Raw genomic sequence first — 19,585 nt, 5'->3', positions numbered from 1 at the left:
TGTGGCACCTAGCTATGCTAAGATGGTGTCAGGTCAGTAGAAAAATGAAACAAAGTAGATAGAATTAAATTTAAAATCACACCATCATTATTGTGACATTCTTATCTTACAAAAATATACATTCAAAGGAAAACAACATCCTGATGATGATGAAGGGGAAAAATCCAAAAAACTTGAACCAACAACATCCAAATGTTATACTGTTATTCATCTCAGCCCAAGGTGGGGGGAGGTGGGGAAGAGAGAAATCTGCCAGGGAGAAGAAATTGTTAGAAATGGTTTTCCAATAAGGTCTGCTCGAAATGGACATAGAGTTGAATGATACCCTCCGAAAGCGAAGGAGGTCTAATGATTAATATTCAGTCTCATACTTGCTGCTTCTGTTACTAAAAGGGAAAAGATGACACTCTGCTCCTTGTCACCTACATCTACTTTTGATATTCTGAGATCTTCGTAACTATGGGAAGTTCATTCCTGCAAAGTGGGCAAGTTATCAAACTAGCCTCCTTTTCACCATCTACCCTCAGGCTTACAAAGTTTAAGGGGGAATCTCTTGCTACAACAAATCTAGAGACCGCGCACTCTCTACAGGATGGAGGTTTGTGCAGAGTTTGTACACATGATCTAGGGCTTATGTGAGGAATGCTCCAATAGTGTTGATCTTCATCTAGATCAGGTAATCTAGCTTGGCATGTGCTTCCTCCTACTTGCCAAAACCATCTGTAGATACCCAGAGTTTGGCTATTTGAGTATCCCACGAATCTTTAATCAGGGTATGGAGATGCACAAATCTAAAGACATTTCCATCCAAAACGCTCAAGCGGACATGTGGTCAAGCCTCTCAAGCTCATATTGGTCTGATTAGCCACAGTGGAACACACTGCACCTTGACCCCAATATCATGACGTTATTTGTCCTCCTCTAGCATGAAGGAAGAACAACAATAATTAGGGTCTGGATCTCATCTGCTTTGAGGATGCTATCCATTTCATGATTTAACATTAATTTGTTAAGTTCCAACAATGGTAAGGATTAGGCACCAGGGTAAACGTTTCCTACTTTCTCTCTTGATACTCAAGATCAGGATACTTGATCAAGGATATTTGAGTATCCTCCAATTTTTCAACATCCATCTGTTCAGGAGGAATCACTTGACATTTCTGTTTTAAGTAAATTGCTAGCCAAAGAGATACTTCCACAGGTAAACCAAGATTAAAAGGTTCCAGATTCCCACACCCCACCCCCAATCAGGTAGGTCTTGTCCAGGCTGAAATTAGGGATGATGGTGACCGGCTTCTTCAAGGCCAGGAACTCCACCTCAGCTGAGTCCAGGGTCCTCCAGGCCACCCTTTGGTCTGTGTGTCCAAATCCTGTGGTCAGAGCCAAGGAAGAGTCACTGCTTCCCTGCCACTCTAACTGCCTGGTAGTATACAAAGAGCCTCAGAAGGACCTCAAACTAATTCAGATTTAAAGAATAAAAATGATTCCTCTATCAATAAAATTATCCTATTAATAAAAGGCCTGCATAGATAGTATTCACAGGAAGAAATACAAGCTATCAATATCCATTAAAACAAACAAACAAACATTCCAAAGAACTATTATAGAAATGCTGATTAAAGCAACTCTGAGTTTCTACCATATACCTAATAGATTGGCAAAGTTAACAAAAAAGGAAAATGACAAATCCTGGAGGGGTTGTGGGAAAATAGGTACATTAATACAGTGCTGTAAACTGATCCAAATATTTCATAAGCAATTGGGAACTAGGCTCAAAAAAGTTATTAACTGTGCAAATCCTTTGACCCAGTGATACCACTAGTAGATCTATATCTCAAAAAATGGGGGAAAAAAAAAAGAAAGAAAGGAACCCAAATGTGCAATCATATTATAGCAGCTCTTTTTGAGATGGCAAATAATTGGAATCTAAATGTTTATCAACTGGAGATTGGCTGACCAAATTATGGTATATTAATATAATGGAATACTAGAAAACTGGAAAGACTTGTATGAACTGAGGCAGTGATGAAGTGAGCAGAAACAGGAGAACAATTTATGTAGTAGTAATATCATAAAGACAAACAACTTTGAAAGACTTAAAAATCCCTATCAACACAATTACCAACCATGATTTCAGAGGATCCATGGTGACAGATGATGAAAATACCTCCTAACAGAGGGTGATAGACTCATGGTACAGAATGAGAAGTATGTTTTTTGGACATAGCCATTGGGGATTTTTTTTTTTGCTTGATTAGGCACATAGGTGAAGGGGTGGAGGTGAGAAAAAATAAATTTCTCTTAATTAGAAATACACTGAATTTTATTTCTAAAATGTTCTTTGGGGGTAGGATGTCTTTAAGAATTTTTTTTAATGTTGCTATTGTTTTGTCTGATCTTCTCTCTGAGCATTAAAGTTTCTCAAGTGTCAAAGCGATAGAGCAATATCTACACTCCCTGAAAGAATTGTTGCAAAGAAGTAATTTGTAATCTTTAAAGCCCTAAAAGTTGGGATTTGTTAGTTCTTATTACAGCTTCTTAACATCCCTGCTTTAATAAATGGCTTAATAATCAATAATTAATAGTAATGCTAGATAACATTTATATAAGGTTTACAACAATTACATCATATGAGTCTCACAACAACCCTTTGAGGAAGGTGCTCCATTTGACAGATAAGGAAACTGAGGTTGAATTACTTTAAGTGACTTGCACAGGGTGAAAGAATCCAGCAATGTCTGAGGCAAGATTAAAACTTGGGACTTACTGACTCCAAGTCCAGCACTTTATATTGTGTGATGCAAACAAGTTTTTCTGAAGTCTCCAAAGCCCTTAATTTCCCTAAGTAGGAAAAATATTACCAATATCTTCATATTTGACCTATCGATCTGCATCACAAATTCATTTTATTTTTTTTCAACCAAGTTGGTGCAAAGGCAAATGTCCAACCACTGCCAAAGACTCACATTTAAATTTTCTGATGACTAAATTTAAAAGGGTGACACTCAGCAAGTTTTTGATGTGTTTTTCATTTTTCCCATTTACTCCCCTTTCCTCTGCCCATCTTAGCCCAATTATAATGCACTGTACCCATGTTCTTTGCCCACATGTACTTTCTTTGTTCATTTCCTGGTTCACTCAGCTCAGCCTCTGATGGGCCATTCTGGTACAGAAAGGACTCTGGAGTTTCACAAGCCATGACAGTAGAATGCATGCTCTACCAAGCTGAAAAGTCTTTGAGCTGGGACCTAGTATGAACTTGCCTCTGTGATCTTATTTGTTGACCAAGGTCAAGTCTAAGTTTAAATGTTAGTTCAAACCTATCTGTTTGTCCCCCAGCAACATCAGTGTTTGAAGTCTGTTTTGGTACTTCAGAAAAGCCCCAACCCAGGTCTTCTCGGTGTATCCTTTCTGGTTACGGATTATCTTGGCTTTATAATAGTCCCCTCTTTCCTCCTTTTGCCCAGGATCTCTTAAATCCTCCTTTGCCCCTTTTCTGGAACCCTCTCTCAGAAATTTTCATTGCTCCTATCTTCAAGTTTCTTAACTAATTGGCACCTACTGCCTGTGACATCAGAGATGGGAAGCCAATCAAATACACCTAAGCAAGGACCTACTCTTCCTTATAAAATATCTGGCACTTCTTTGGAATTCCTGAGAGAACTTCATGTGAGAAGTGTCTAAGGCATAGCAGGATGGATCTGGGAGGAAGGGTTAAAGCTTAAAACAGCCATGGCATCAAGATCAAAGGGTGATGTTTTCATTACCACAATGTTCTTCTTCCTCCTTTCATGGATTCTAGATCACCTCACCTAAGGCTGTAATGCCTCAATGGACATCAGCTACAGATATCAGCTGTATCCTGTTTTCTTGGATAACTGTGCTCACAGTATAATACTGTCCCCTCTCTCTATTCCCACTGCCCCTGCCTCTTCTCTGCTTCACTGCTCCATATCTCAAGTTAGGCAACTTTCCTTATGTAGCATAAAATCCTCCCAGAATACAGGGCAATAATTTTTTAGTATTATTAGCTGGATCTCTTCTTCAACGGAAATGCCTAAGGCCCCTAAAAGTAGCTTCAATGGATTAGGATAAGCAATTACTGAGTCATACAGGGATAGTGATCTAAATGGAAAGAAGAAATTCCAGTATGACTGCAAAGTTATGGGTGTACTCACTGAATTTCAGCTACCAGAATCATGGATTTTTTTTTTAACACCGGGAAAGTCACTGAAATTCTATAGGTTTAGTTTTCTCATTTATAAAAATGAATGGGTTGGATTAGATGGTCTTTGTGGTTCCTTTCACCTCTAGGGCTGCATAGCCCTATGAATCAAAATACTGAAACACTGGAGGCATCATAGTAAAGTAGTGATAGTGCTGGACTTGGGAGGCAGGAAGACCTGGGTTCAAATTCACCTCAGGCATTGTGTGACACTGGGCAATTCACTTAAGTTCTCTGTACTTCAGTTACGTTATCTGTAAAATAAGGGGGAGGGGGGGGAGTGTTTAGTCTCAACAGCCTTTATAATCCCTTCCTAAACCTACAATTTTTCAAATTGATTCACTATTTGAGAGTCACTCTCAAAACCCAGCCACAAACACTGGTTGAATTTTACAGTCATGGGTAATTATTTTGAAAAATAGAATACTTTCTCCTTCACAACCTATATTTTAGAATAAGTAATAACCCAGGGATCACATGTATGGAGTTGCGAAGGTAGCTGGAAGGAGGCCAAGTCTTCCATAGCTTCTAGCAAAGTATGCCACTTAAAAAGTATAATATCTGAGTACAGATTGTTTTTATTTTCCTTTAGGGGATAATCCTATAGGGAAAAAAAGTAACTATAAACATGACTGTAAAATGCTGATGCCATAATAAAGATGTCACTTTTTCTGGTCCACAATTACTGTTAAAAAAGCATTGTTGAATTTGTATTTAGCTCCCATGTGTTCAGCTATCACCTGTATGCAGATAATTCCTAGATCACTATATGCAGTTCTTGTTTCTTACCTGAGTTTCAGTCCCACTTCATCAACTGCTTTTTGGACATCTCCAACTAGAGGTACATTGAGAATCTCAAATTCAACATGTCCAAAATAGGGCTCATTATCTTTCACCCCAAACTCTTTCCTCTTCCTAAGTACCTTATTTCTGTTGAGGAGGACACTACCCTTTCAATTACCCAGATTTGTAGCCTCAAATTAATCCTTGCCTCTTCCACCTATCATTGCCCCTCACATCCAATCAGTTACCAAACTCGGTCAATTCTACCTCTATAGTCTAGTTCACATCTACACTAAAGGTCCACCGTCTCAAATTCAACATGTCGAAAACACAGCTCATTATTTTTTACCCCAACTCTTCTCTTCCTAACTTTCCTATTTTTTGTTGAGGATAACACCACCCTTTAAATTACCCAAGTTGGTAGCCTCAAAGTAAACCTTGACTTTTCCCTTTACCATTGCATCCCATCAGTCACCAAACCTTGTCAATTCTACCTCCATAGTATAGCTTGCATCCATTACTTCTTTCTACTCACACAGCCACTACTCTTATTCATCACCTTTTACCTGGACTATTGAACTGCCTTCCTAATTGGCTTCCCTGTTTCCAATCCATCTTCCACACAGATACAAAATTGATATTCCTAAAGCTCAGACCTGGCCATGTCACATCCTTGCCCCAGAATAAAATATAAACTCTTCTATCTTTTAAAACCCAACACATTTTGACTCTAGCCTTACTTCACACGTTTCTTCCCTATTAGCATCTCTCATGTACTTTCCATTCCAGCCAAGCTTGCCTGATGGGTCCTCCCTATACATAACATTCTATCTTTTGCCTCTGTACTGACTTTTCCCCAGGACTGGTAAGCACTCCCTCTCTCCTAACCTTCATCTCAAAGAATCCCTAGTTTCCTTTAAAGTTCAGCTCAAGGAAACTCATCATGATCACCCCTGCCTGTACTCCCTGCCCCTATAGTTCCTAGTGATATCCATTCAAAAATGACTTTGCACATATTTTATATGTGGGGAGTTTCAAAAGTCTTAGTTCAGTACTAAGATTTTTGAGAAATAAGATACCCTGTATAACTTCCTATGAACATATTGCTTCCCATAAGCTTCTTGAGGTCAAGGACTATACTGTTTTTGTCTTCATAACATAGCACCTAGCCTGCATATAGAAGGCTATAAGCTAGTCAGTAGATGACCATCTATTAAGTGCCTGCGATGTATCAGGCACTGTGTTAGGCACTAGATATTGGATTAAATAAATGAAGGAGTAATTTGGTTTGTCGGGAAAAGCTTGAACTTGGCATCAGGATCCAGTTTCATATCTTGGTTCTAGACTATATATCTTAGTTATGTGACCCTGGACAAGTCACTTGGCCCCACTGAGCCTCAGATTTCTCATATGTAAACTAGGCAGCTACATGGCATGGTGGATAGAGTGCTGGACCTCAAGTCAGGAAGAGCTGAGTTCAAATCCAGTCTCTGACATTTACTATCTGTGGAACCCTGGGCCAGTCACTTCCCTTCTGTTGGCCTGAGTTTCCTCATCTATAAATTGAGGACAATAATAGTACATTCTACCAAAGGTTGACATGGGAACCTTTTGTAAAGTGACATATTTATAAGATGCTTTGCAAACCTTAAAATACTGTATAAATACTAGCTATTATTATTACTATTAATATTATTTGTAATAGTTTTGTTACTGATGAGAGCACTAACATTATTAATATTAGCTGTGTGACCCTGGGCAAGTCACTTAACTTCTATCTGCCTCAGTTTCCTCAACTATAAAATAGGAATAATAGCATTTACCTCACAGGGTTGTTGTAAAGATCAAATGAGATAGTAATTGTAAAGCACTTAGCACAGTACCTGGCACACAGTAGCTACTATACAAATGCTTATTCTCTTCCCTTCTCTATTATTATTATTATTATTATTATTATTATTATTATTATTATTATTACAATAAGCACCTTGTACTCTCTAAAGTGGAAAGATAGAGGAGTTCTTGTTATCATTATGGGTTCTTTGTATTCACTCTATTTTCCTAACACAAACATACTTCAGAAAAGTAATATATCTCAATTTCCTACTGTAGACTGGTTCCATAGAAAAGGTTCTACCCTTCATGGTAACAGGATTGTAACTGTCAGAAACTTAGAATACAAGGGCCAAGAGCTGGAGAGAAGGAAAGAGATGAAGGGGGAAAGAGTGAGACCCAAGGAAAAGGCAAAATACAAATCAAGTTTGGGGCATTTGCAGGTTTTAAGAATTAAGGGCCTTTAGTAGTAAAAGTTTTGTAGACCACCAAACTTCTGCCATGCTTATTCCATGGTCTGGCAGCTGAGGAAAACTGATCTGGCCCACAACCAGTTTTATTTCACTACACCAATAGCTATAATTTCATTGTTTTGTCTACATTCCAATTCAATTCAATAAAATTCCATTCTACTTTTGAAGAATAATTATAAAAAAACCCACTATTCTTGTGATAAGTTGCTGTAATCTATTTGCTAATATTTTATTTAAAATTTTTGCATTTATATTCATTAGGGAAATTGGTCTATAATTTTCTCTGTTTTGACTCTTCCCAGTTTAGGTATCAGCACCATATTTGTATCATAAAAAGAATTTGGTAAGAATCCTTCTTCACCTATTTTCCCAAATAGTCTACATAGTATTAGAATCAATTGTTCTTTAAATGTTTGATAGAATTTGCATGTAAATCTATCTGGTTCTGGAGATTTTTTTTCCTAGGAAGTTCATCCATGGCTTGTTCAATTTCTTTTTCTGAGATGGAGTTGTTTAAGTATTTTACTTCCTTTTCTATCAATCTGGGAAATTTATATTTTTGTAAACATGCGTCCATTTCACTAAGATTGTCAAATTTATTGGTATACAGTTGGGCAAAATAGTTCCTAATTATTGCTTTAATTTCCTCTTCCTTGGTGGTGGATTCACCCTTTTCATTTTTGATATTGGTAATTTGGTTTTCTTCTTTCTTTTTTAAATTAAATTAACCAAAGGTTTATCTACTTTATTGTTTTTTTTCATAATACTAACTCTCAGTTTTATTTATTAGTTCAATAGTTTTCTTAATTTCAATTTCTTACAGCACATTATTATAGTGCTGTAAGAAATGATGAGAAAGCGTACTTCAGAAAAACCTGGAAAGACTTGTATGGTCTGATGCTGAGTGAAGTGAGCAGAACCAGGAGAATGTTGTACACAGTAACAGTCACATTGTGCAATGACTAGCATTGATAGACTTACCCTTTTCAGCAATGCAAGGACCTAAGACATCTCCAAAGGACTCATGATGGAAACTGTTATCCACATCCAAAGAAAGAACTATGGAGTTTGAATGCAGATTGAAGCATACTATTTGCTATTTTTTTTCTTCCATTTAGTTTTGATTCCTCTTTCTGGTGGTTCCCTCTATTAGTTCTAATTCTTCTTTACAACATCACTAATGTGAAAATATGTTTAATAGGAATGTATATGTATAGCCTATATCAGATTGTGCACTGTCTTGGGAGAGAGAGGAGAGGGAGGGGAGAAAATTTAAAGCTCAAAAGCTTATGGAAGTGATTGTTGATAAATCAAAATAAATAAATTAATAATTTAAAAAAAAACACTCTTAAATCAATCATCCACTTGTGGTCTTTGAAACTAAGCCCAAATCTCTCCTTTTCCAAGCCCATTTTATATCTAGTGCTTTCCCTTTAATTTCTTTCCTATTTACCCTATATGTATCTTGCACATACATAGTTGTTTGCATGTTATCTCCCCCATTTAAATGGAAGCCCCTTGTGGGCAGAGATCATGTGTTAGGTCTTTGTATCCCCAGCACTTTGCACAATGTCCAGCACATAGTAAATATTTACTAAATGTTTGTTGACTGACTGGCCAGCCTAGTCCCACAGAGTGTATAAACTTAATCAAGGGTATGGCTCCTACAAAATTCCTATAATGAATTTATTTGTAAAAGAATGAAAACATAATGCTAGCTCAAGTCCTATAGAGAAAGGCCATTAATTTGGTAAGGATTTCTATATCTATCTTCTTGAACGCTGAAGAATGAAGAACTAGATGGAATCTTAAAGATTATCTTCAAGTTTAAGAAACTGAAACCCAGAGGGGTAAGAGCATCGGTCAAAAGAAAGCATATTGGAATTGGACTCAAGGAACCTCAAGATGAGCAAGTACTTTGTATCTTCCCAGATATTTTATCTTGGGAAAATCACTTTATCTCTCTAGTTTCCCCATATATAAAATGGGGATAATATATTTTTGCTAATTGTGTTATTAGATCATTGTGAGAAAAACTCTTTGTAAATCTTAAAGCCCAATAGGAATGGCTATAATGATGATGGATGGAAGGAAGGAAGCACTAGTGTGCTAAGTGCTTTATAAACATTATCTTATTTGATTCTCACAACAATCCTTGGATATAAATGATATTATTATCCCCATTTTATAATTGAGAAAACTGAGGTATAGTGAGGTTAAGTGAATTGTCCATAGTCACACAACAGGATTTAAACTCAGATCTTCCTGACTCCAGCCAAGTGCTCTCCACAAAGTTAGGATTTCAACCTAGGCCTTTTGACTCCAAATCTAGGTATGTTTCTAATACATGGGATAGTTCCAATTGTAATTCCAAAAGTTTGAGAACTGTTGAATGACATAATTTCCCAGGTGCCTTCTAGCTCTAAACCCATGATTTTAAGATCTCTAATTATGGGAAATTCACTACCACTGTTGGTCATCTCTCATTGGCAGATGGTTTCATTCATATTACAGAATTATGAGGACCAATCAACTTATTCAGCCTTCTCTGAACTCCTTCCAGATAGTCAATGAACCTCATAAAATATGGTACCAGGTATAGTATTCTAGCTATGGTGTAAAGAAGGCCAAGGACAGGGGGACTGTCATTTCTCTTGTATTAGACACTATCCTTTTATTAATGTAGCCTGATTAAATTCAGGATTTTACATTTATTCCTAAAGAGCTAAACTCCTGGTTTTAGCCTGTCAAGATCAATTTAGATTTCACTTCTGTCATATAATATATAAGGGAATTCTCCAAGTTTTGTGTCATCTACAAATTTGCATCCACATCTATGCCTTCATCCAAGTTTTTAATGAAAAAAGTGTTGTACAGCACAGAGCCAAGGAGAGATTCTCTGGGGCGCTACCTTCAGTACCTTTCCCCAATTTGACAAGCAGTCCCAGATAACAGTAAGCCAACACAGTTGATATGCTGGAATTGGAAAAACAGCCACTGTTGGTCAAAACATAACATGGTATAGAGGGAAAAGACAGCAGGGTATGGTAGCTGAGAGTGCTGGATTTGGAAACAAGAATTCTTGGTTCAAATCTTGCTTTTAACACTTAGCACCAATAGTGGCACTTAATTCTCTGAGACTCAGTTCAATCATTTGTAATGTGATTACTTAGACAAGATATAAAAGATGGATTGGATAAAAGAAATAAGCATTTATACAGTGACTACTACTAACTGACAGGGTATGGAATCTGGACCCCACCCTACTTTGAATTTAACCACGAATTTCAGGAACCCAGCCCCAGAACCCAGAATCCTGACATTCACCTGAGGCATTGGCTCATCCCTGTATCATCCTTTCAATCAGAGGATTTCATTGTGCACCCCCCCCACCTCACCTAGCCCAACCCTTTATTCTCTTTTACCTCTAGACCACCCCAGGCTACTTCCGGCTCCTTAAAGCAGATTCAAACTAACTTTCTCTGTTTATCTACAGACCACCCCAGGCTATTCACCACTTTTTAATCTCATCCAAATCTTCCCACAATCTTTTCCCTATAAAACCATCAACCTTGTTCCTATCAAATGTGTAGACACCCTAGGAATTTTGCCCACCCCAAATGGTTTTTTAATAAACTCACTACTTGGACAGAAAGAAAGCATGAGTGATTGAATTCTTTTGAGGTAGACTCATGCCCTTTATCCTTGCATTTAGGGTTTCCCAAGACCCCCAGACCACAACATTGCTAGACACTATGCTTTTTACAAATATCTCATAAGCCTGATAACAACCCTGCTAGGTAGATGTTGTTATCATTCCTATTTTACAGTTGAAGAAACTGAGGCAAATAGAGGTTAAGTGACTTGTCCAGATTCACACAGCTGAGGCTGAATTTAAACTCAAGACTTCTTTAGTCCAGGCCCAGTTCTTTGTCTCCTGTGCCATTAATTACTTCTACTTGGAAGAAAAAAGAGGGAACCCAGTTAGGGATATGAATCTGGACACTATTATTTTATCTACAGAGAGATGAGGATCTGAACAATTGTAAGAGGTTGCAATGATTCAGCTTTTGAAGTTTTATGAAATATTTTACATATGTTACTTTATTTGATATGCACAGCAAAATGTGTACTGTACACATGATGGTCCCTGTTTTACAGATGAGGAAAATGAGGCTCAGAAAAGTGAAATGATTTGCCCACAGTCAAATGTCTGAGGCAAATGTACTGTACATCATGTGAAACATTTTCATTATCACCTATTTTTGAGCAAAGTCCGACACCATGGATAGGGAAAAATGGTCTGTATGATTCAGGTACTGGTGTTTTGAACAATAGGAAGATTTCCTCCACAATACTTTTTTCCTCTGAATTGTGGATTCAAATGCCTATAGGCTGCAACCCTTTAGTACAGCCATCCTTTATCCTGCCTTTCCCAGCGCTTGGGGGGGAAGTAGGGGGATGAAGTGGTAGAGGAGGCTTAAATCTTTTATTTACCCTTGCTAGCAATGGCAAACACCCATTTGAAGCATTAAATAAATCCACAAAATGAATACTCCCTCTGCACCTTTCCTGAGCTCAAATGCCAGGCCTGCCAGACTCAGCTCCCACACATAGGGCTGTTCAAGGCACTGCCAAGTTCACAAAAAAGGACTTCAAGGAGAAAACAACCATGACCTCAAATGACATGGTTTCCCTCAGAAGGATTTTTGACTTAGGCTAATATAGCCTGGGATCTTCTTACTGGGAGAGTGATACCCCAAATCACTTTACACCCCTACTCAGAGCCCCATATTAAACCATGTACCCCCAATCCCTTTGGCTTCTTCTTGTTTCCACATGACAACTCAGGCAAGTGATCACTTGTTGGGTTCCTTTCTCTCCTCCAGCATAAACACCTTTGATTTGGAGAAGGGGGCTTTTTGTTTTTTGTTTTTTGTTTTTTTTTCCTACCACATTTGACTTACCAGTTACCAACTGCCCTCACCCTGACATGGCCAACCACTTCAATCACAGGAAGATAAACATTTTAAGCTAGACAAGGACCTTCGAAGCCTACATTGGAAAGATATCTGAATTCAGAAGCAGGAAACTCAAGTTAGGATGCCAGCTCTAAAATTTATTATTTTAATGTGACCTTAGGCAACGAATAAATTCAACAAAAAATATAGTAAGTATCTGCTTTGTGCAAGATGCTGTGCTGAGTGCTTTAGGACACAAAGGCAAAAATGAAACTGACCCTGCCCTCAAGGAGATTATAGTCTCTGGGTAGGGATACAGTGTACGTTCACAAAGTATTTAAATCAAAATAATACACAGTAATTCTGTGAAGGAAAGAAAGGATGGGGGATCAGGAAGAACCTTGTGTAGAAGGCGGAACCTGAGGTATTCTTTATTGTTATCATCTCTGTCTGTTTCCTTATTGATATAAAATGAGGAATTCTACTAGTTGATTTCTAAGCTCCCCTAAAAATCTATTCTATCTGTGACTAATTCTTCAGGTTCAAGAAATTTCAAACCCTTTGTAGTAGCAAGTAGCTATGCTTCTTACTACTTGTTTGACCCTGCACTAGTTTCTGAGCCTGAGTTTCCTCAGCTGTAAAAATGAAGGGTTTGGTTTAGATCAGGATTTCCTGACCAGTGGTCTGTGGATAGCTTTCAGGGGAGTCTGTAAACTCAGACAGGAAGAAAAAAAGATTAGATCTTTGTTTTTACTAACTGCTATCTGGATTAGTATTTCCTTCAATTACTTAAAAACATTACTATTTTTATTACTATTATTATTTGGTGGGGAAGGACGTAACTTGGTGGTGCAGTAGATATAGTGCTGGGCCTGGAGTTAGGAAGACACAAGTTTAAGAAATATGACCTCAGACACTTACTACATGTGTGACCCTGGACAAATCACTAAACCTGTTGGCCTAAGTCCCTTCAATTGTAAAATGAGAATAATAATAACAGCTCTTGTGGTTGTTATAAGGATCTAAAGAAAATAACTATAAAGAGTTTAGAATAATGCCTGGCACACAGGAAGTGCTATAGAAATGTAAATTGTTGTTGTTATTATTTTGTCCCTGTATTCCCAACACATAGTAGGGTAGGGACTTCTCTTTTAATTTCATTAACATAGGGAACTCCAGGGAGAAGAAACTCCCTCTGCAAATGCAGTTTAGCATTTTCTCTGTAATCTATGCTTTCAGAGATTTGCCAAGAGAAATGAGAGGTTACGGGAAGTTAGGTGACAAAGTGGATAGAGTGCTGGGCTTGGAGTCAGGAAGACTCATCTTTCTGTGTTCAAATCTGGCCTCAGATACTTACTAGCTATGTGATCCTGGGCAAGTCACTTAACTTTGTTTGCCTCAGTTTTCTCAAATGTAAAATGAGCTGGAGAAGGAAAATGCAAATCATTCCAGTATCTTTGCCAAGAAAAACCCAAATAGGGTCACAAAGAGTTGGACACAACAGAAAATGACTAGATTTGTCCAGAGTCACAAAGCTAATGAGTATCTGAGGCTGGATTTGAATTCAGGTCTTGATGACTCCAGGATCAAAGCTTTATTCATTGTTCCACCTAGCCATTAGGGTCCTGTAGTAAATATCTACTTTACAGGATTGTGAGAATCAAATGACTCAGTGTATGTAAATTCTTTTTAGAACTTAAATCTCAATGTAAATATCAACTATTATTATGATATAAAAAAGGAACCTATAGTTTAAAGTATTTTGTAATTTGGAAAATGTGTTTCTCACAATAATCCTTTGAGGTAGCTACAGCAGGGGTGGGGAACCTGTGGCCTCAAGGCCACATGTGGCCCTCTAGGTCCTCAAATGCAGCCCTTTGACTGAATCCAAACTTCACAGAACAAATTCCTTTAATAATAGAATGTGTTCTGTAAAACTTAGACTCAGTCAAAAGGCCTAGCCCAAGTACCTAGAAGGCCACATGGGCCTTGAGGCCACAGGATCCCCACCCTTGAGCTAGAATAAGCATTACTATCCCCATTTTGATAGCTGAAGAAACTGAGGGTCAAATAAGTTAAGGGACTGGTCTCACCCTTAATCAGTTTTAGGGTTTGGCATTTTTGCTTCTAATCTACTGCTCTCTCCTTTACACCAGGCTGCCTTTCCAATTTATTCAACTTACTACATGTTTATTAAGTATCTATTGTGGGCTAGGCACTGTCCAAGACGCTAGGATACAAGTTTAAAAAAACAAGAGGAAATAGTCTCTGTCCTTAATGACACTGGTTCCTAACCTAGGGTCCATAGGCTCATTGGGGGTTTGTGGATAGAATTCAGGGGCCTCATGAACTTGGATGGAAAAAAACATGTCTATTTTCACTAACTTTAATTGAAATTTATCATTTCCTTCAGCTACTTTTTTAAAAGTTATTCTGAAAAAGGGTTCATGGGCTTCATTAGACTGCCAAAGGGGTCCAGGACACACAAAAGGTTAAAAGCCTCTGCAGTAGGTAAGACATTATGTTCTACTGGGAGAATCTAGTATATACACAAGCAAGTCAATATAAAATATAATGCAAGAATAGATAGCAAGAGGAAAAGAGGAAAGAGATCAGGAAGGCATTAGAAGAGGCAGCACCTAGAATGTGCTTTGAATGAACACATGTTTGCTTGGTAAGATTTTTTTAAGTTCCATAATCATCATCATCATCATCATCATCATCATCATCATCAACATCATCATCATCATCAGGCAAAGTGACTAAGAATATAGTCGAAAATCATGCTTCTGATGGACCTGCACCATTCCCTTCATTTGCTTAAGTATTTTTCCTTCCAAGGGGTCCTGTTGAGATGAATATATATATCCTAGACAGCCACTGTTATATAATCAAAGAAACTGATCGAAGGACTACCCAGTAATGAAGTGAAGAACAACTTCAAAGGCCATTTTTGTAAGAGTTCCTTTTTTAAATGTGAAGAGTAGCCTGGCCTGTATAGTTCATTCAAAATGCAGACAGCAAAATTTCAATTTTCAAGTTATCATTGAATCTAGACATTTTATAAGATGTGTTCCTGCTAATATGAAAATTGCACTCCCCAGGAACAGCCAAACTGACACAGATATTTGATGTTTCATTATTATCTCAGCAATATCTCATCTAATCACTTTTTATAGTGCTCTCCCAAGTTTTTCACTCCTCACTGTCAGTGCCTGAATGTATCACCAACTACCTCAAGTTACTATGAAGAAACAGTAAGGTTCACTGGAATAACTACAGGCCTGAGAGTGATTTGAAAAATATTATTGTTGTTATTTTGAAAGCATGTTCTCAGTCTGACCTCATCTGCATTCAAAATACAGTACTACTCTAGCATATCCTGTGATTATTACAATGAGTTGGTAACATGATGAAGAAGAAAGCACACTGAAATGAGAGTCAGAAAACCTGTCTTCAAGTTGGGTTATTAAACTATCCTTGTGACCCCGGACAAATGACTTCATTTTTCTAAATCTTGATTTCTTCATCTGCAAAATTGATTAATTAAAAAGAATTAATATTTGCACTATCTATCTAGCATATTTGTTGTAAGGCAATAAATGGATACCATAAAGAGCTATGCAATGATGACTTATTGCTACAGTCACTAACTATAGACCGTAAAGTGCAATATAATTATTTTGTAATTATTATTTAAAGTACAACATATTTTGGAATGATGTGTTCAATTAATACAATAACATCATAGTTATACCTCACTTACTCAGGTTATTGATGAAGGCATTTGACCCCAGTTATCCAGTACATAGCAAAAAACCAGAATATAAGCAAATGTAATCAAATGCAAGTTACAAAGAAAGAGACAAAGAAACACTCAAAACCCCATATTTAAAATCTCAATACTTTACTTATAGGAGAACCCTCAGGCTTTCAGAATGGGGGCCTAGTCCCACCTATTTAAAAAACATTTCTAACACATATGCTTAATAATTTAAGTTCCCAGGGAAAAAGAGATGAGAAGCAAGATTGGAGCTCAAAGAGAACTGTTAGAGTCAGGCACACAAATAGCAATGAGAAGGTGAGAACTGATGATTTGATGCAACAGCAAGTGTAAAAATAGAAAAATTTCTAAGAGCAGACAGAAGAGCTAAGTGCATCACTGTCTAGGATAATTCAGTGTGAGAGCAAATGGCCTATAAAGCTTATAGACCCTCAGAGCATTCATTTACTACTAGCTGCTCTGCTTGGCTTAGCCTCCCCCAGGATAAGCTCATGACCTGAAATCTCATCATCTTAGAGATCTATTCAGCTTCCATACTCCAGGCTTCCTTATTACCCTCAGTCCCTTCTCCACTCTGATTGGAGGATGGGAGAGTACAGCAATGAACTCTCAAGACCTCCTTATATAAAGGGCTCAGACTTTCCCAGGGAACTTCATTTACCATCAGGTACTCTGCTTGGTTTGGACCCTCTGGTGCTCCAGATGACCCATCTTCTTTTCAGTTTCTTTTTGTGTATTGTCTTCTCCCCTTAGATTATAAGCTACTTGAAGGCAAGGACTATTTTTTTTTCTTTTTCTAATGTGTATCCCCAGCATTTAGCACATAGAACCTAGAATATAGTAGGCACTTAATAATTTTTAATTACTACTGACTTTTGACCTTGCTGAATTATAGCACAATAACTGATGTTTATAATTATGGCCCATCATCATCATCATCATCAAGGAAAGGACAAATTATGTTTCCTACAAGGAGGCAGGATGGTATAGGAGAAAGAACAGTGTATCTGGAATCAGAAAACATAGGTTCAAATCCTGACTCTTCACCTTACTAACCATTGGGCACTGGATAAGACACAACTTTTCTGGGACCCAGTTTTTTCACTGTAATATACTCGAATTTCGACTTAATTTCACAGCCTTTATGGTTCCTTCCAGCTCTAAATCAATGATCCTATGAGCTTTGTTAAGTGTCCAGACACCATCCTGAAGCTCTAGAATTCTATTAGCTTATACTTCAAAGCCTCTAAACTGTTCACTTTAAGAAAATAAAATGATTATAAGTATAATAATAATGAGGATGATAACAACAGCAATAACAATTATAATAATAGACTAGGACATTGTCCATCTTTCTAGGCCTTGGTTCCTCCCAGGCCCTTATTGATTTTTTTTTTTGTAAAGTTTTTATTCATTTTAAACTTAAATATGAAATGAGAAAAGAAAAAAAAAGAACATTGCCATGTACACAGCAGAATATAAGAGGATTTAATATAAAACATTATATTTCCATTTCAAGAAAACCTATGTAATAAATAATATACAGTGTTTTCTAAGTTACCCAGCTTTTCTTTGTTTCCTTGTGGATTTTTTTTTGTTTTCTACTGTGTACTTTTTACTTTATTTTTCCTCTCCTTCCCCCCCACCCTAAATAGGGCCACAATTAAAAATGGATATATATACACCCACACATAAATAGCTATAAAAATACACATATATGCAAAACCATACTATGCATATTTCCACTTGTGATATCTTTTTCTGAAGGTGGATAGCATCTTGGTTTAAATCTTTCCATGTTCTTCAAAATCAACCAGCTCATCATTTCCTATACCACCGCAATATTCCAACACGATCATATCCTATCTGAGTGATTGCCTATGACAGCTTTTTCCCCAATTTTTTTTGCATTCCTTCTATTCTTGGTTATATTGGTTTTGTTTATACAAGAAAATTTTAATTTAAAATAATTGAAATTTTCCATTTTACACTTCAACAATGCTCTCCCCTTATAATATAGTTTGAGGTATGATACTGCTGAATCTCCTTCCTTTACATCTTTTTTCCCCAGTTTCTTTGAAATTCCTGACTTTTTGTTTTTCTAAATAATCTTTGCTATTATTTTTTAACTCAGCAGGATAATTTTTTTGGGGTAATTTAATTGGGATGACATTGAATACCTTATTGAATTTTTCAACATACATCTGAAAATGGCTCTGCTTTGACATCTGCCAGTTTTTCAAGTGTGCCCTTGAATGCGGTCCATCTGAGCTGGGTGACTTCACCTCATTGAAGTAAAATCTTACCAAAAATGCAATAACATTGGCTCTACCTACCTCACAAGGGGTTGTTGAGATGAATAGATTTTGTTAACCATGAATATATATATGTGTGTATATATATATATATATGTATATATATATATATATGGTTATGAGACCTATTATTATTTTGGTTACTGTTATTACTTTCTTTCTCACCCTCCATCACCTCTAACCCTGGGTGATGGTGAACATTCAAAACATGCCTGCCCACTGATGGACTTAACCACCTTAGAGGAGGCCAGTCTCTCCAAGAGTTAAGGTGGAAAGTGAAGCACTTCTGGGTTTGATTTCTGACTTTGATTTAAGTCCTTGTGAAACAAACTTCTGGAAAAAAAAATTCCTCAACATTGCAGACTGAGGGCATAACACCTTTATTTATTGTAACTTTTAGCTGTTTATCCCCAACTGACAATGCTATTCCAGTGTACATAAGCCACTAACCCCTCCCCACTCCAAACCCTTTAATTATTGTAAAAATAGAAACCACTCAACCACAGTTCCCTAACCTGATAACCATGAATAATGCACATTAATGCATAGTCTAAGAATAGGGAATTCAGCATGCTGACAGAGCCAGACATGAGCTGAGAAGAGGGAGTACTAGAATGGAGGTGAATTGAATAAATGTAATTTAGAAGTGTCACACTTACAAACTGACCATACACATACACATTTTCTTGGTGATATTTCTTACACTGATATGATGCTGACCAAATAGAATGAATATTCTTCTGAGCTTAATGATCATCCATGGTGAAGCTTATTTTCCCCATGAGCTAGTCCATGGGTGGTCAGCTAGTTTTGATTGCTAAGGGCTTCTGCTCATCCTTTGCACAGTAATAATAACACACTTTAAAAAAAAAAACACTTTAAGTAGGTAGTGAAGATCTTCTCTTCATGTTACAGTTGAGGAGACCAAATCTCAAAGGGATGAAGTGACTTAATGTAACACAGTCCTTTCCTATCAGAACACAGATTGAAACCCAGACCTCCTGAAATCCATAGCCATTTCACTCTTAGTACAATATCTAACTTACTTGCACTTAGGCAGCACATTTATTCACAGCGCCCCTGTGAGTCTGTTGGTATAAAAATATCATACCTTTTTTACAAACAAGGGCAGCTAGATGGTGGAGTGGATAGAGCCCTGCACTTGGAATCAGGAAGATTTATCTTCATGTGTTCAAATCTGGCCTCAGATA

General features: G+C 37.2%; 1 protein-coding gene and 1 pseudogene across 1 annotated transcript in view; both read right to left on the bottom strand.

Moving 5' to 3' along the window:
* Nucleotides 1-19,585, bottom strand: part of COL22A1 (collagen type XXII alpha 1 chain) — a 523,255-nt gene that overhangs the window by 300,503 nt on the left and 203,167 nt on the right. The gene's annotated exons all lie outside the window — the stretch shown is intronic.
* On the bottom strand, nt 557-3,214 carry LOC114030349 (annotated as a pseudogene).

Source organism: Vombatus ursinus, unplaced genomic scaffold (assembly GCF_900497805.2).
Source record: "Vombatus ursinus unplaced genomic scaffold, bare-nosed wombat genome assembly UNPS02005236.1, whole genome shotgun sequence".
Taxonomy (NCBI): domain Eukaryota; kingdom Metazoa; phylum Chordata; class Mammalia; order Diprotodontia; family Vombatidae; genus Vombatus; species Vombatus ursinus.
Note: the sequence above shows the minus strand (reverse complement) of the source record. Positions and strands in the feature narration are given on the sequence as shown.